Below are 15,906 nucleotides of genomic sequence, written 5' to 3'. Positions count from 1 at the left end.
GCTACTTCTTTATTGTCAGTTATGCTGAAGTTGTAAAACAAAATGGCCATTCATTTTAGTTGTGAGTTATGTGTGCCTTCTAACAATCTATATTATTCTTCATTAATTTTTTCTTGGAGACTCATTCTTGCAATATTCTCTTAATTTATATAAGTGAATATATTTTATTTATGATAACAGATAAAAGTTCTTGGTAGGGACATGTGTCACAAGACTGGCCTTTTGTTCAAATTCAACATACTATAGAAGAATCCACATTTATCTCTATTAAATTTTATTGCAAACTATCCAAAACATGGTTTCCACATTAGAAAGAATGAAGTTTTAGGAATTATTGAAAGGTATTTTTAAAAAATACTTTTCAACTTACCCAAATATAAATAATGTGTATTCACTGAGATATATTCACAATGTTCTTTAACAAAAATTGCTTGCAATGCAATCCTATCACCTGTTATATCCATACTGATATTTTGGGGTGTACATTCTTATTATCTTACAGTGCCTTCATTATATACCCTTATCTTTTGAATTTTCTCTCCCCTGTCCCCAGACTCATTATTTTGAACATTTTTCCAAGTCACTAAAATAAAAGTTTACAATAACTTTTATGGTTAGATTTGTTTTATCAATAGTATGAGTTTTTTAAATTTCCAAATAGTAATACAGTCTTATGATTCAAAATTCATTAAGAATGAAAAGATGTACAATAAAATGGTTATGAAAGTTCTTTCTACATTTCTGTCCTCCTCACCTTCCAAATTCTCTTCTCACCAATGACTAATGCTATTATTTTCTCATAAATTTATCTGAAAATAATTTGTATGTATATACATATGTATGTAAATATATGTATGAACTTCTCCCTTTTAATATAAGATGGCATTATACCACATGCTCTGTTCTGAACGTTGTTGTTTTACTTTTCAAAATAACAATGTATCTTAGAGAACATTTCACATCAGTAAAGAGTTTTCACATTAAGTTTTTATAACTTCATAATATCTCATTTAATGGATGTACCATAATGTTCCAGGCAGTTCTTTACTGATGGGCATTTTGCTCTTACAAACTACACAGCTACAAACTACCTTGTTCATTTTGCATGTGTATAAATATATCTGTAGGGTAAAGTTGCAGAATTGGAATTCCTGATTGAATGACATTTGCATATAAAATTGATGGACAAGGCAAAATTGCTTCCATAAAGTTTCTACTAACTTATTCTTCCATAAATATTTTGGTTTATCATAACTTGTTTAAACCTTCCTCTGTTATTGCACTTCTAAGTTTTTGCAATCATTTGCTATTATTTACAAGGCTCTGATGAACATCCTAAGTTGTTAACAATATTTGTGCCACCCTAAATTATTTCCTGGTGAATAATCATAGGAGTAAAAATAATAAGATTCTTTAAGACAATTGATTTTTAATTACATTTTCACTTCACTCTCTTATAAAACTACATCATTGTTTCTTTTTTTGAATATTTTAAAAAATATTTATTTATTTGGATGCACTGGGTCTTAGTTGTGGCATGAGGGATCTAGTTCCCTGACCAGGGAAAGAACCTGGGCTCGCTGCATTGGGAGTGCGGAGTCTTGACCACTGGACCACCAGGGAAGTCCCTACATCATTGTTTCTAAAAGTATTTTAGGTGAATCTCTTGAACTTTCCCAAAATTCCTCCACCTTTAAAACCATAAACTCCAGTATTCTACACTTTCAACATCTCCTTCTATCCTTTCAAGATTCTCATACCCTTATGTCCTCTCCACATATTCTAGACTACTAGGCTTCAATATATAATCTATCTGCTCCAACCTGTCTTCACCCCCTTCTGTATCTAGTCAAGATTCCACAGCTCATCACTTTGGCTGCTTTCCAACACCCTTAACTCTGTTCCTGTTTCCCATATTTGATAAAGCCTAAATTTCACATCAAGCTAAACTGAGATGTCTGTGCTTTAGGGACTTAGCTGCAGTGTTTTCTGGACTTTCTTATAGACTTCCAAGCAAGGAGAAAAAGGACGTGAACCAGTACCACGATAAACTGAAAAGGAAGTTTGACAGTGTGCAGTAATCACTTCTCATAACTTCCCCAGTCAGTTCTCTACCCCATTTCCCCACAGATGCTACTATAAGTCTTCACCATGTTCCATAAACACACTACTCCACTCTCCTCTTCTTCACCCACAGGGGACGATTTCAGCAATTTACTTATAGAGAAAACAGAAACTATCAAAGAGAAATTCTCTGCCTTCTCTGCCAGCTCCCTCTCCCCTATAACTACCAATATCTTTGCCTCCAGTGAAAAGAATGTGAGACTGACATTGGCACTTCTGCTTAACCTCTCAGTAATTCCCCATTGCCCTTAGGATAAATTTCTTAACATGATCTATACTGTCCTTTAGAGTTTGAACACTTGCTGCCCGCTCATTTCTATGTCTCTTCACTTCCATGTACAGATTATACTCCCGCACAATTCCCTGATCTGCCATGTTTGCCCTAATCTCTTACCTGTTAGAAATGCATTTCATTTTACTTACTATTCACTTAATTATGCCTCCTACTTTTTCAAGACTCAACCCAAATGCAACACTTTCTAGAAAAATTTTCTAGACCTCTCATCTTGGTCAGATGTCACTTCTAGGTGGTCTCATGAACACTTTTGTAGACTTTAACCATAGCATTTATCACATTGTATACAATCACTGTTAGGTAGACATTGATTCCATTAGATTTACATACAGAGTAGAAGCTAAATAAATATGTTATAAAAATATTTATAAATAAATTGGCATGGACTTGTTATTTAACTTATTATCCTTTTTTTTTTTTACATTTCACTACTACGTCTCAAGAGTTTCTAATACCAGATGCTTTGATTTGAAAATAAAATCAAATTAATTGATCATTATGATTTTGCTCCCATGAGAATTCTCCATTCTTGTGCTTTCTCAGTTCATTTTAAGGAAAAAATAAATATATACTTCATTTGGGGTGGAGAGTGATCAAATAAAAATTATTCACTTATGATATTTTTATAAATATCCATTTATCAACACTAATATTTTCTGATTTTATATTTTAAGGCCATAATAAATATAATAAAATCTTTTTTGAAATTTCTTTCAAGCTAACCAAAATTCTCTTTATGTGTTACATCATTCTTCTTATCAGTTATAAACTTAAGGTAGCATTATAAATACTAGTAGGTTCCAGCCTTGACGTACCTTTTCCTTTTATATGATTGTGAAATATATTTTATAAGTTTGAATTTTTTTTTCTCAAATGCTTCAATGTACTTTTTTAATTAAGAAGAGAGCAAAGATAATGGAGTAGCTCTATACTAGGGGAGAAAGCATATAATAGTGTCATATGAAACAAAATTTGGAAAAAAAAATGACTTTCTGTCCCAAGACTCAAGACTTGATATAACCAACATTAAACATAACAACAATTTTAGATACAGTATTGAACCTTAACAACATCCTTTAAAATGTGTGGTGGAAAGATTTAATTTTGAGTCATGTTTGGAAATAAAGAATTGTACTTTTGTGACCTCATTTTTTTACCTATATGGAAATTTCTATAACTATGTACACTGGACCAGTATATGAAGATGCAAGACTACACGTTAATCATATTTGACATTTGTCATATCATCTAAATAGCAAAGAATCAACTGTCACATGCAGGGAACTATTAGAGAAAAATACAGATGAAGTTGATTATTTCATACAATTTCAACATTATTTCCTGACAAATTAAAGAATTAAGTTGTAGTTAAACAAGACATTGATTTATTTGGCTGTAAAAATTAATTGTTGAGCAGATGCCTAAGGCCTTTTATACTATAAACTATTCAGCAGTTTAAAAAACACTTACTGAGGATCTACTCTGTGCCAGACAGTATTCTTGGCACTGGGGCTAAAAGCATAAATAAGATAGAGTTTGATATCTTGTGGATGTCATCATATAATTCAGAAGACAGACTGTTACCTAAATAAGTTCAGTATAAGGTGGTAATTGGAAATAATATGAGAAAGCAAAAAGAGCTGTAGATACACCAAGGAAAGGAAATCTAACTTTTTCTGACCTAAAATTCATTTCAGAAGGGTGAGTAATTCAAGTTCATTCGTTCAAGATCAATGGAGAGGAGAAAAGCATACGCAAACAATTAGGCTTAAAAAGAGTACAAATTTAGGTAAACAGCATTGTAATTCAACGATGATCCATGATATATATGTATTTTAAAAAGACAAATTAAACTAGAATTACTTTTGCTACTATTTATTGTTTCCTAAATCCAGGCACCGTTATGCAAACCTTACCTAACTTACTGACATTACTCATTCCATCAGGAAGGTGAGATCCATAAATAGATAGATATCTCAGAAGCTTGAAAGAATTAAGTAATTTCTGAGGAACAGCACAAATATACCCATCAATCATATTTGCAACAGTAAAAATTTGAACAAAGCATTAAACCTTGCCTTGCTAGTTATCACCCATAATTTCAAAATATAATCATTTGGTCATCATTAATAATTATTTCCATCAATATTTTAAAAGAATATCCTGACACACTCAATGCTCTCATTTAGAGGATTTACTTTAAAAATATTTTGTTCTTAACAGATTTCATAATTAGTAAATTATTGAAGAATTATAATTGTACTTTAGCATAAAACTATGTTATCAATACAAAAATAAAAGAATGGGATTAATGTTGAGATAAAAAGACATTAGGAATAAGCAATAGCTGAGTGATTCCCATAACTAGGGTAATGAAATAGACAAGGCAAAGAATAGAATATAACAGAATGCATTAAATACACACAAGTCACAAAGTCTTGTAAATCTACAATGATGTCATACAACAGCATGATTATAAAATGATTCTATTCCTTCCAAGAAATGTTTCTAAATATGGAAATGTTAGTATGTCCCTTTTCTGTAATATTGCAAAACAACATGCTATATGTACTTAGAATGCCTCAAGACATTTGGTAAAGAGTGGAATGGTCTACTAGACTACGGTTAAATCAAGAAAGGAAAAACACTATCAATAAAAACAAAAATGAAAGCCACTCCTGCCATCAAAAAGCATTTAAAATTTTTAAAGTATACTCAAATTTTTATATTATCCATTGCCAGGTTTAGAAAAGTGCTTGAGAAAATGACATCTTGTAATATCCCTTATCTGCTCTGTGAGTCATTGCTACATAATTTAGGGATTGGGGGAAACAGCTTTTACTTCTTTTTATTCATGAAAAGCAAATATCCAAACCCTATATTCCATTTATTCTTCAGAATGACAACTGGAAAGGAAACTAAGATTCTAGAAGTGTTAAAGTTGGGCTTGGCTATGAACAGGGAATAAAATAAAAATTTTTAGATAAGCATTTTCATTGTCAGTACAAAAATAAAATAGAGATTCTTAATTTTAGATTAGTCTTTTATTTTCTGATAGTTTCATAAACTCTATGCATTGCAGAGAAATGTATGGATACAAAAGCAATTCCTAAAATTGAGCATCTATGGAGAGCAATTATGATAATTCATTACAAAATGTACTTTAATATCTTTGTCAGAGTCCAATGTCTACATGATAGAGAACAAAATTTTTAAAACTTCTCTAATGTCATTGTTCTTACTCTAAAATGAAGTAATATAGACTGAAAGTTCCTATGACACGTTAACAAAATACAGAATGTTAATAACACATTTTGCCCTTATGAGTCTTGGTCACCCGTAGTCATTGTATATTTATTCATTTGTATATTCCCAGTGCCTGCCTCATAGTAGGGATGCAATAAATATTTATGGAATTAATGACTAGACAGAGGTTAATAAGTACTTTGAGCATGCATATGAGCAACAAATCATTCATTGTTCTCTTCGGAACAAGGTCAATCATCCAGTACTTTCAAGGATAGGTCAGGGAACGGAGCACAATCAGGAAGAGTGTGTGCTCTGCAGCAGATGTCTAGGGTCAGTATCGCGATTATCATATTATAGTAAGTACTGCGCCGCTTACTAGTTGCCGGACCTGGGGAAAGTAAAGTAACCTCTCTAAACCTTAGTACACTTTGCCATCTTCTTTGGTATAAGAGGGATACCAAGTTCCGATGGATTTTGTATTAAATGAGTTAATACATGTAAAGTGTTTAGAATAGCTGTAAGATTGGAGCTTGAAAAGTCATCCATTAATGTACTGGAAAACATTTGAGAACTTGCCATGGTCCAACATCTGTGTTGGGCACTAGAGAGTAACCCTTTGCACAGTTTCTGTCTCAAAAAGCCAAAGTGGGGCAGAGACAAGGGTATTTTAGAGTTGTGTACATTTTGCTCAAGGAACAAAATGAGTCAGCTGAAATACACTGAAAAAGTTGAGCTGAGTTTTAAAGGATCAATAAGGCCTAGAGGGTTATCAGATAAAACTGAGGTTGGAGTTAGGGTTCTAGGTAGAGAAAATAGCAAGGATGAAGACAGGCTGGAACTGCAATGCTATTAGAAAGATTTAGGAAATCAGACTAGAGAAAGTGACCATGGGTAAGGTCTCATGTAAATTGCTTGGGGAACAAATATATTTCTAAGATCTCAAGTACAATGATAAAACAGATGTGAAAATTTATATGGAAACTGACTTAACGATGATTTCAGTCCAGTTAACTTAGAGTTCTTAAAAGCAAGAGATTGAATAACTGAAATAATTTCCTAATGTATATGAAAATAAGTAAATATAAAGAAGCTCTTGATATTTGATTATCATAGTTTTTGTGATTGATTTTGTGTACTATCAGGTTTAGGTTAAATCTGTTTTTTGATATTTAAGTCCTGAATGACATAATTCTTTGAAACAAAGGAAATGGTCCAGAGTCCTATAAAATACTATATTTTCTTTACAAATACAAACATCTGAGTAATTTGGGGTACTTATTTGAGCAAAAGCTAGTACTTTTGGAAGACGGCTAAATCACAGATTTTTTCTGTTTGATCTTGTTTTCCCTACTCTAATTAAAAAGCCTCTTCTTCTCTCATAATAAACTTTTTTTCTTTTTTCCTGTTGGAAGAAAATAATCCCACTTTTCTGTTTTGTATTCCACAGTGAATGCCTTATCTTTTATACCAGACTCAAGGTATCCCTTATCCAGTCCTGAAGCCTTGAGGAATTTCAATAAGAAAAAAAGAGTTAACATGAAGAAAGCACAGGCTGTTTTGAAGTGACATTAGCTGAACAATCAGGAGAGACCGATTAACAGCCAGAGATTTGCTCACATAATAGGTCTCTACTTCAAAATTGTTCCCCAGTCATTGTTCCCAAATTCTGTGCTATGCTTGGCTCATTTTTTTCCCCTTTGCATGGCAGTGCATTTTATATTATACTGTGTATATTTATCCCAATTCAATGCATATAAAATAACTTGTTGCAGATTACGTGAATCTTTTATGCATTGATTTAGTCTTTCTGAAGCTCTGAAGAGTATCCTAGTTTCTAGCACAGAGCAAAACCTGGTGTACACAATATAGCAGTTGGCTTTTATTCTTTCATAAAATAAAGGTTTCCTGAGTTCCTCCTACGTGACTGGCACTGCGCTGGGAACAGAGATTCAGAAATGAATGACACTGTCCGTTCTCCCGAAAAGCTGTGACTTTATTATGGCAGAGAATTATGAGATTAAAAAAAAAGGTACTGAGCAATGAATGTTAAACAACAGCTTCCTGAAGTATTAAATGTATGAATTAGTTCTTAAACTAGATGAGAAAGAATACACCAAATGAGAGAGAACACAAAGAGTTGACAACAAAGATTCCGCCAGTGCACGTGGCCAGATCAGCCAAATGACCTCCAGTCCCCAGACCTCCAGCTCATGGTTTTAACTACAGTGTCCAGGATAAGGATGTAATCTTGAACACCAGTCAGGCTGATCTGAGATGTAAGGCTCTTTTTCAGCTGAAGGAAAACACCCTCCTTCCATTATCCCTGCCTCTATTTAACCACTGGTCCTTAACTCGGTAAAGGTTTCAGTTAGTCTATGAAGTCCTTGAAATTATATAACAGCAGTTTGTATGTATGTGTGCAATTTTCCAGGAAGAGTTCAAAAGCTCACAACAGATTTTCAAAAAAAGTTTGCCCCACTGCCCCAAACAAACACAGAACTTGTAGATGTCTAATTGTTTATCTACGTGATGCTGGCTACCACTGCCCCCATCTTGCATCTCTAGAATGACTCTGGTCTGGATAGGTATTCTGTCCATAATGTCTGCCTTACCTGGAAGAGACCCTACCTCCTTCTCACTGGTACTCACCTGCAGGACCCTCACATTACAGTATACTCATTTTGTTCTTTGTGGAAGCATCCAGTCTGCCTTGAGACCAGAGTTATGCTACTTCTGACACTGGAATTCTGGAAGTGCATGAAATCCTCTATTATATCCAATTTTAAGCATGCTTTTATACCAGAATCATAACTTCTGCTAGCCTTTTATGTTTGAGACTGAGTTAGCCTACACCTGGGTTTGGCAAACAACATACATACATACATACAAACATAAAATGGTACAAAATTTTGCAAACAGAAAGGCAGTCAAAGTTTCATTTCCACTTAAGGATCTAAAATGCTCTTTTTGTCTGCTTATACCTATATGCTCCCAAAGTACACAATTTTTTTTAAAACCAATGAAACTTTTTTGAGATAATGTTAATGAAACTATCAGGCACATTTAATTCATTTCTTAACAAGAAATGCTCATGTCATTAATACTGTGACCCTGAACGAGGACAATAACAGCGTCAGTCTGAGACAATTGTTCAAGACTAAATTAATTGTCCTTTCCTTTCTCTGGGTCAGATGAGCACTTTGAGTCTATTTCTCTGATTGCAGTCTCTTGTTTTGACTGCTTATAAATTATGTGTGTTCATTTATCTCTCTTGTTAGATTTTAAACTCTTTGTGGGCATGGAGTCTGGCTTGCTCCTATTTATATTCCTATTTATATTCTTGGCATATAGCTCAATAAGCTTAACAAAACAAATAAATAATTAGTATGCTAAAATGTTACTTCTTCACCAACCATGATGTCCATACTCACTCCTCCCTCATTCCCTTGTTTTCAGAGATATCGTGTCTGAATACAAGAGTCTCTAGAGATTGTTAAGCACCTCTGGATGTTGAACTTGTAAACAGCCAAGAACTCCAATTGTATATTGTATGTATATGTACACACATACATCCACACACGTGGATATATGTGAGGGTGTGAGTATAAAAAATTACATATTTATACAAAGTTATATGATGCAATATAATATCATATATCAAGGAATTATGACTAAAATTCTTAACACTTAGAACTAACAAATTCTACGTCAGTCTAATTAATTATTTAAAAGCACTGATGAGACACAGTAGGACATACTGCACTGCAAGTATTTAAGCAGTGTACTCAAATAAGATAAAGGTGATCACTGTAAATCAAATTTATAATATTAGGAAATGGGCTAACTTTTCCTGAGGTAAAATGTCCAAAAATATCTTAACTATAGGTAATATACATATACAGAAATGCAAAGAACATTTTCCCTTTCTTTTAGATTTTTTTATCTAATAATCTATTACATTTTATATTTAGAAAATTAAAGGTCAAGGAAGAAGTGTAGAAAAAGACATGAAAATTTCAACACCAAATATAGTAATGTTCTGTGCACAATGCAATTCTGAAAGCCATGACAACATTTCTTTAACTCTTGAAAAAATTTGAGCTGGCTGAGACTTACAACACAAGATTTATAGTATTTTCCTTCTAAAGAGTTCTATAAACAATTAATTCATTTAAAAACATACCATATCAATTTTGATAAGCAATGTTTTCTTCATTGTTTTTACTAGTGGGAGGAGAACCAAAATAATTTCATAATATAGACTAAAAAGTAATATGTTATTGGGCTTTATAATATTGGCAAAAATCTATCTATATGTAAATTTTGTGTCTAACTTATTACTGATATATTTATACACTTTATAACAGCTGCATTCTATTTTAGGTCATCAACAATTAGAATTGAAATAAGTAATGACGAATGAACTACACATCTGAAGATAGCTGACTGGACTCAGACTCTGACAGCACACAATTCTGTTAGCTCTCTAGTTAGCAACTTAGGAAAAAAAGAAGCATCAACAACCAGCCAACTGTCACCCTGAACAAAGTTGAAAAGGTCAATATGATGCTTTGATGGTTAGACAGACTGCCTTATGCGTAAGAATTTTTTTAAAAAAAAGCATCTAGAGAAAAAAGGAAGAGTTGAACACTGCCTTATCTGTGGGGAACCATTTATTAAATGGGTCAAGGAACACATATTTCAAGTAAGACTGTTGGCAATAAAGGGCATAGATTCAGTCTGTAATAAACACCAGCCTGATGTTCACTGAAATAACACAGTCAGGGCTGCCCTTTAGAACATTGATCCCTCACTGGTAAATATCAGGTACAAGAACAATATAGCAAGTACAAACCATGGGCATTTTGAATCGTATTACAGCAAAAAACAAAAAAAAAGTACCAAGTAGAAAGCAAAGGGGAGCTTCAAGTAATGCCAAACATTCTTAATTTTGAGTTGCTAGATAAAAACTCTGAGCCATAAGGCAAATGTGTCTGTGGTATTGTCAACTAATATTCAAAGCACTCATTTTAATATATTAGGGATGGCAAAACCAAATGCTTAATGAGATTTAAAAAAAATTGTTATTCTAAGCATTATGTTGCTCCCTCTCGTTGTGAAAATTATCTAGTCTTAATTACATTGATTTTAAGGCACACTTTTTCTAACAGCTGCTCAGAATTCAAGCCTTCATAATCCAAAATCTAAATAAGGCATATTTTAAGTCAGATCCTAATTCATAATATTACTCAACAGTTTGGCAAATGTGTCCACTATTTACACAAATAAAGAAAATAAATATATAATTAACTTGAAATTGTCATGTGAATTTAATTGATCAATGTGTGCCTTTGGGCTGAAAACCTGAAATTATATTGGAATCATCAGAATTTTTTAGCATACCATAATATCAACTTCTCACTCTCTCTTTCACTCTCTCTCACAGATTTAGTTTCTTTTTTCTTTTTTGGCCACCCCACGTGGCTTGCAGCATCTCCACCGATTCCTCACCACTAGACCACCAGGGAACTCGGTTAGATTTCTTAACACTATCTGAATTTGGGAAACAACCTAAAAGTTGATGGGAATGTTGAACTAAAAATAAGTGTTTATGAACGGTGACAAAATATTTTAAGACAATGACCATTACCCCACTACAAAACCCATCAAGGTAGCTGCAGTATTGGCAGACTGCAGGTGGATTCAAGAAATAAACGATCCAAGACTAAAATGTACCCACGGTGACTCAATTCTACTTTCTTTGGCTAGAATTAATCACATTACTCAAATAGGAATAGAGGATAATATTAGAACCCTCCTACAATCTAGTTCTTTACCTGTTTGTGTACCACACCAAACTTGGGTAGGAGTGGGGAACAGCTGTCCTCCACTGGCTACTCCTAGGTGATATCCAGGAGAAACAGAACCCACACATGAAGTAGAAATTTATCTACTTAAATTATCAAAAGTTCAATGTCTTTCTGGAACATGAAATTTGGCATCTTGTTAAATTGAGTCACTTGATAGAATCTTCTAAAAAATTTCACCCCTTTTGCTCACAAAATTATAACAATTAAGCACAATGAAACAAGACTTAATAGGATGTTATTTTCCTGCAGTTTAAAGTTAAATAAAATTCCATAAAATGCCTAACTTTTGCATGAAATAATGTGGAAAAAATTCAAGGATTTTTGCTCTTTTATAGGCCTTCAAAAAAGCAATTTAGAATTGAATAAAAAAGAAAGATATTATATGAACTGTAGGTATTGTGAAAACTGTGCTTCAACAATTAAAATACTAGTTTGTGCTGCAGCCATAAATTACGAAACTAATTATCTAGTAGCAGGCATAACTGAATCATTCAAAGGGGTAATTAGCAATCAGACATAATGAGCACTGCTACTATTTCTTGTCATACTGTATTTAGCTTCCATGCAGTCTGGAGGAACTGAATTATTTCCTATCCTTCTCAGAGAGCATTACTGCTACATTGAGTGCATCAGCCCATATTATTACTCCCAGTACTTCAATTCTTCACTGGACTGCACATTTCTGATTTCCCCTGTCAAAAGTTTCCCAGTTCTCCCAGGCCCCTTAAAAGCAGTCATCTTCTTAATAAGCATTCCTTAATGTGTTATGTAAACTGCATCAGAACCAAATTATATTTTTTCTTTGTTAGTTTTAATGAATTCTGACCCAGTCGCTTAGGTGGTATCATTTTAAACCATATTTTTGGAGTAATAGCTAAAGTTTTAATGTATGCTTAAATTAAAATCTTCTAGAACTTTTCACGCATCTTTTAAACAAAAATCTGAACAGTGCTATAACTAATCCATTCATTCATTTTTTTTTTTACTGAACACCTTCTACAAATTCAGACATGAGCTTGTGTCCTGGGACATGAAAATGAGGAAGACATGGTCCCTCCATCAAGTATCACAAAATCTACTCTAGGGAGACAGGTACTTAAATTTTTGCACTAGAATGTGGTAAAAGCAATAATGAGGCAGTTACGTGAGCAAATGGATGTATCAACACACTACCATACACCCCTTCCCCTTACTGCCTCCTCATATTAGGAACAAATTAGAAAGATTGGATGGAAGAATAAAATTAATAATGCAAATCAATTAGGGGAGAGAGTATAGTTTTGAGAAAACATAAAAATTTAATTAAGTCCATTGTTTTATTCAGTTGAGATTTATTAAACACCCATGATATGAAAATGCCTTGCTTCTGAACCTTAGCTTCAAAAGACTAATGTTCTGAGTTATGACTCAGAAACTCTCTTGGGGAGCCAGGGTTAGGAAGCACTGCATGGAGGCACTGAACAGTTAAAAGAAGCAAATCCCTTACTCAGCCACTAGGTTTAGCCAAAGAACATGTGGGGACATTTATGGTGGAAGAGAGAATACAGCTACAAAGGAAAGGGTTTTTAGTAATGGGAAAGAGCTTTGCAAGCAGCACTCAAACAGGATCATAAGACATTTTTTCTCTCCTGAATCCATCAAGGAATATAACAACCCTTCTCTCTTTGCTGTGAAGGTGCTAAGTGCTTCAAAGCCCGCCACTTTTGCATTTGGGATGAGGATGCACCTTCTGCAGTCCTGCTCTGTCCTGAATGAAAACAGCAATTTAAAAAGACAAAAAGAAAGATCAATATAAATATAGACATATTTTAGGAGAGGCAAAATTCTGTTGTTTAAGGATTTATTTTTTTAATCTCCTGAGAGGGGATCATTCTGCAATTAGCATAGAAACAGTGAAATCAAGAAGAAAATCAGATAGTTCACAAACGTTTAGTATTTTGGTTCCATTATCTGGAAGGGACTGGATCTCATGTTTGCTGGATATTTGCATATTATCATTACATGTGAGGATAAACAGAGACTATTATAGCAGTTCATATTCTGAATTTCTTTTGGAAGAATGCAAAGCAGAGAGAAAGAGAAAGGAACTATCATGACCCCAGCATCCACTCTGCACCAAGCATGGCACTAAGGGTTTTAAACGTGGAGAGTGAGTAGACATGCGTGAAGCTCGTATATCCTAAGACTTTCATCTGTGATGAGATTCCCAGTCCCTGTTTGGACAAGTCACCCAGGAGCTCTACTGCTCACCGATGGATTAGACAGAAGATTCTGGCTTTGAGAGGTGAGTTCCCAAGCATTAACTAAAAGTACAAATCCCCAGGATTCAGGAAAGGCAAGATAGATGCTCTCTTTATCTTCATTTTGGGCTCTTTACCCACCTAGGGTCAATGATTCCCCAATTCAGAGTCACAGAGGTGATACTCCAAAGTTACTGATATTTCCGTACTGCAGAAAAAAAGAAAGAGTCTCTACTAGTGCTTTGTCATGTAGCACAAATTCTAGAGTGTGAATAATCCTGTACGAAAATTGTACATCATCTCTCTTCATAAATTGTTTGTGCACTATGTAGGAAGCCAGAAACTGAATTGAGACAAAAAAAAAAAAAAAAACTTTTCAGAATTAACATTATTTATAACAAATCATCAAATGGAAATTGTCCATCAATTTAAACATATCAACAACCAAACCAAAAAACCTCTAAACTCTCTTCCTACCCAGTTCCCCCCCCACACCCCAAACACACACTCTTACACACACTCTCACACACATGCCCAGGAACACAAGCCATATAAGGCTTAAGATAAAAAACTAGGTTTGTATGTATCATAGGGTGGTTGGGCTGGAGGGTAGTTGCTACTAAATGGAAGGTTCCTCCTCTCACCTATGGAGCCCCTTCCTAGTAATTTATCTATTTTAATAACTGCAACAAAAAATGACATTGACTCTGGTTACTTATATATAATCTCATTTATATATTAAGCCATACAAAAATCTTTCTCTCAGCATGAAAGCTACCATGCACAATAAGGGCTCCTGTGGTTGCTTATATACAAAATTTGTATGTTCTACCGCCACCCACAATACGATGTGCATTACAATGTATTCCCTTCCTTCATGTCTCTCTTTCTCAGTGGAATCTTAAAACAGTATTAGAAGGCAAACAATAGATTTCCTTGAATAAACAAATACACACATGCATTTCTAGCTCTGGCTGTCCACACCAAGATACCCATGTCCATCTTATTTTTTCATATCTCTCTGAAGGATCAGAAACAGTTCTCTGTCCTGAGCTTCCCACAAAGGGTTTCATCTGGTACCAAATTTCTTAATGCAAAAGGGATCTAATTACTAGATTGCACTCATCCAATAAACGTTTTTAGCCTAAACTAGCAGTGGACAAATGACAGTGTTAAATATCTCGCTAGCCATTGCTGTGGCTCATTTTAACTTGACTGATCTCAGATGAATCAGTACTTGGACAAGGTACAGAGTAAAAGGAAGGATTGGTCAATGGGCCACAGACTGTGGACCAGCATATGATCTGAGAAATGGACCCCAGGAATCAAAAGAAACTCAAAGACAAGGCAAGTAGTCCACACAGGTGCCACTCCAAAAGGAGAGAAGCCCAGGAATATGACACTAAGAAGAGTGTAGGGATCCAGACAAGATGATACAGAAGTGGGGTGCATTCCTGAGCAGGTGAAGAACCTGGTGGCTGATCCCTAGAGAAGCTTGTCGTTCAACCTGAGGAGATGCTGGTGACATAGAAGTTCTCTGGGCAAAATGCAACACTAGTGACACAGGTAATGGACCCCAGTTCCTGATATGTCATTTCAGGCCACAAGCTCAATGGCCTCCTGGAGTCTCAGAAGTAATATAAATGACTGAAGTAGGCTATGCAAAATCATAGCAGACTGACAGCACTTGGAGTGGAAAGAAAGCTCATGCCCTGCACTTAAGTTTTTGAAATTGGTGGGCAATATATAACCTATAGTTTATGACTCCAGCAAAATGCTGGACCATTTATCAATTACAGAAATAGAAAAAGAATAACATGGGTAGGAGAGTAAAATCCCAGTCCTGGCTCTCATACTACCTACCAATATGGCAATGCCAAAATGGTTTAGCCTTATAGAACATAAAATATAAAACTGGGAATCTAGCTTGTTTACGATTAACCAGCGGGGAATGGCCCTTACATGGCACCCCTGTCAGCTCCAGAACATATGTTTGTCTTGGGCTGTGTTTTACAGCCCTCACTCCTGATATCTTCATTCACAGGCTGCCAAAGTCCCTATTCTATCACCCCACAGACATTGCCTCAATAATTAATACTCAAGTGAGTCATAGAAATATGTTATTTCC

The 15,906-nt window shown here is 34.5% G+C and overlaps 1 protein-coding gene across 3 annotated transcripts in view; it reads right to left on the bottom strand.

Annotated features, from left to right (window-relative positions):
- RALYL (RALY RNA binding protein like) overlaps positions 1-15,906 on the bottom strand; it is an 831,637-nt gene that overhangs the window by 585,179 nt on the left and 230,552 nt on the right. The gene's annotated exons all lie outside the window — the stretch shown is intronic.

Source organism: Delphinus delphis, chromosome 17 (assembly GCF_949987515.2).
Source record: "Delphinus delphis chromosome 17, mDelDel1.2, whole genome shotgun sequence".
Lineage (NCBI taxonomy): Eukaryota > Metazoa > Chordata > Mammalia > Artiodactyla > Delphinidae > Delphinus > Delphinus delphis.
This window is presented reverse-complemented; position numbering and strand designations above follow the sequence as displayed.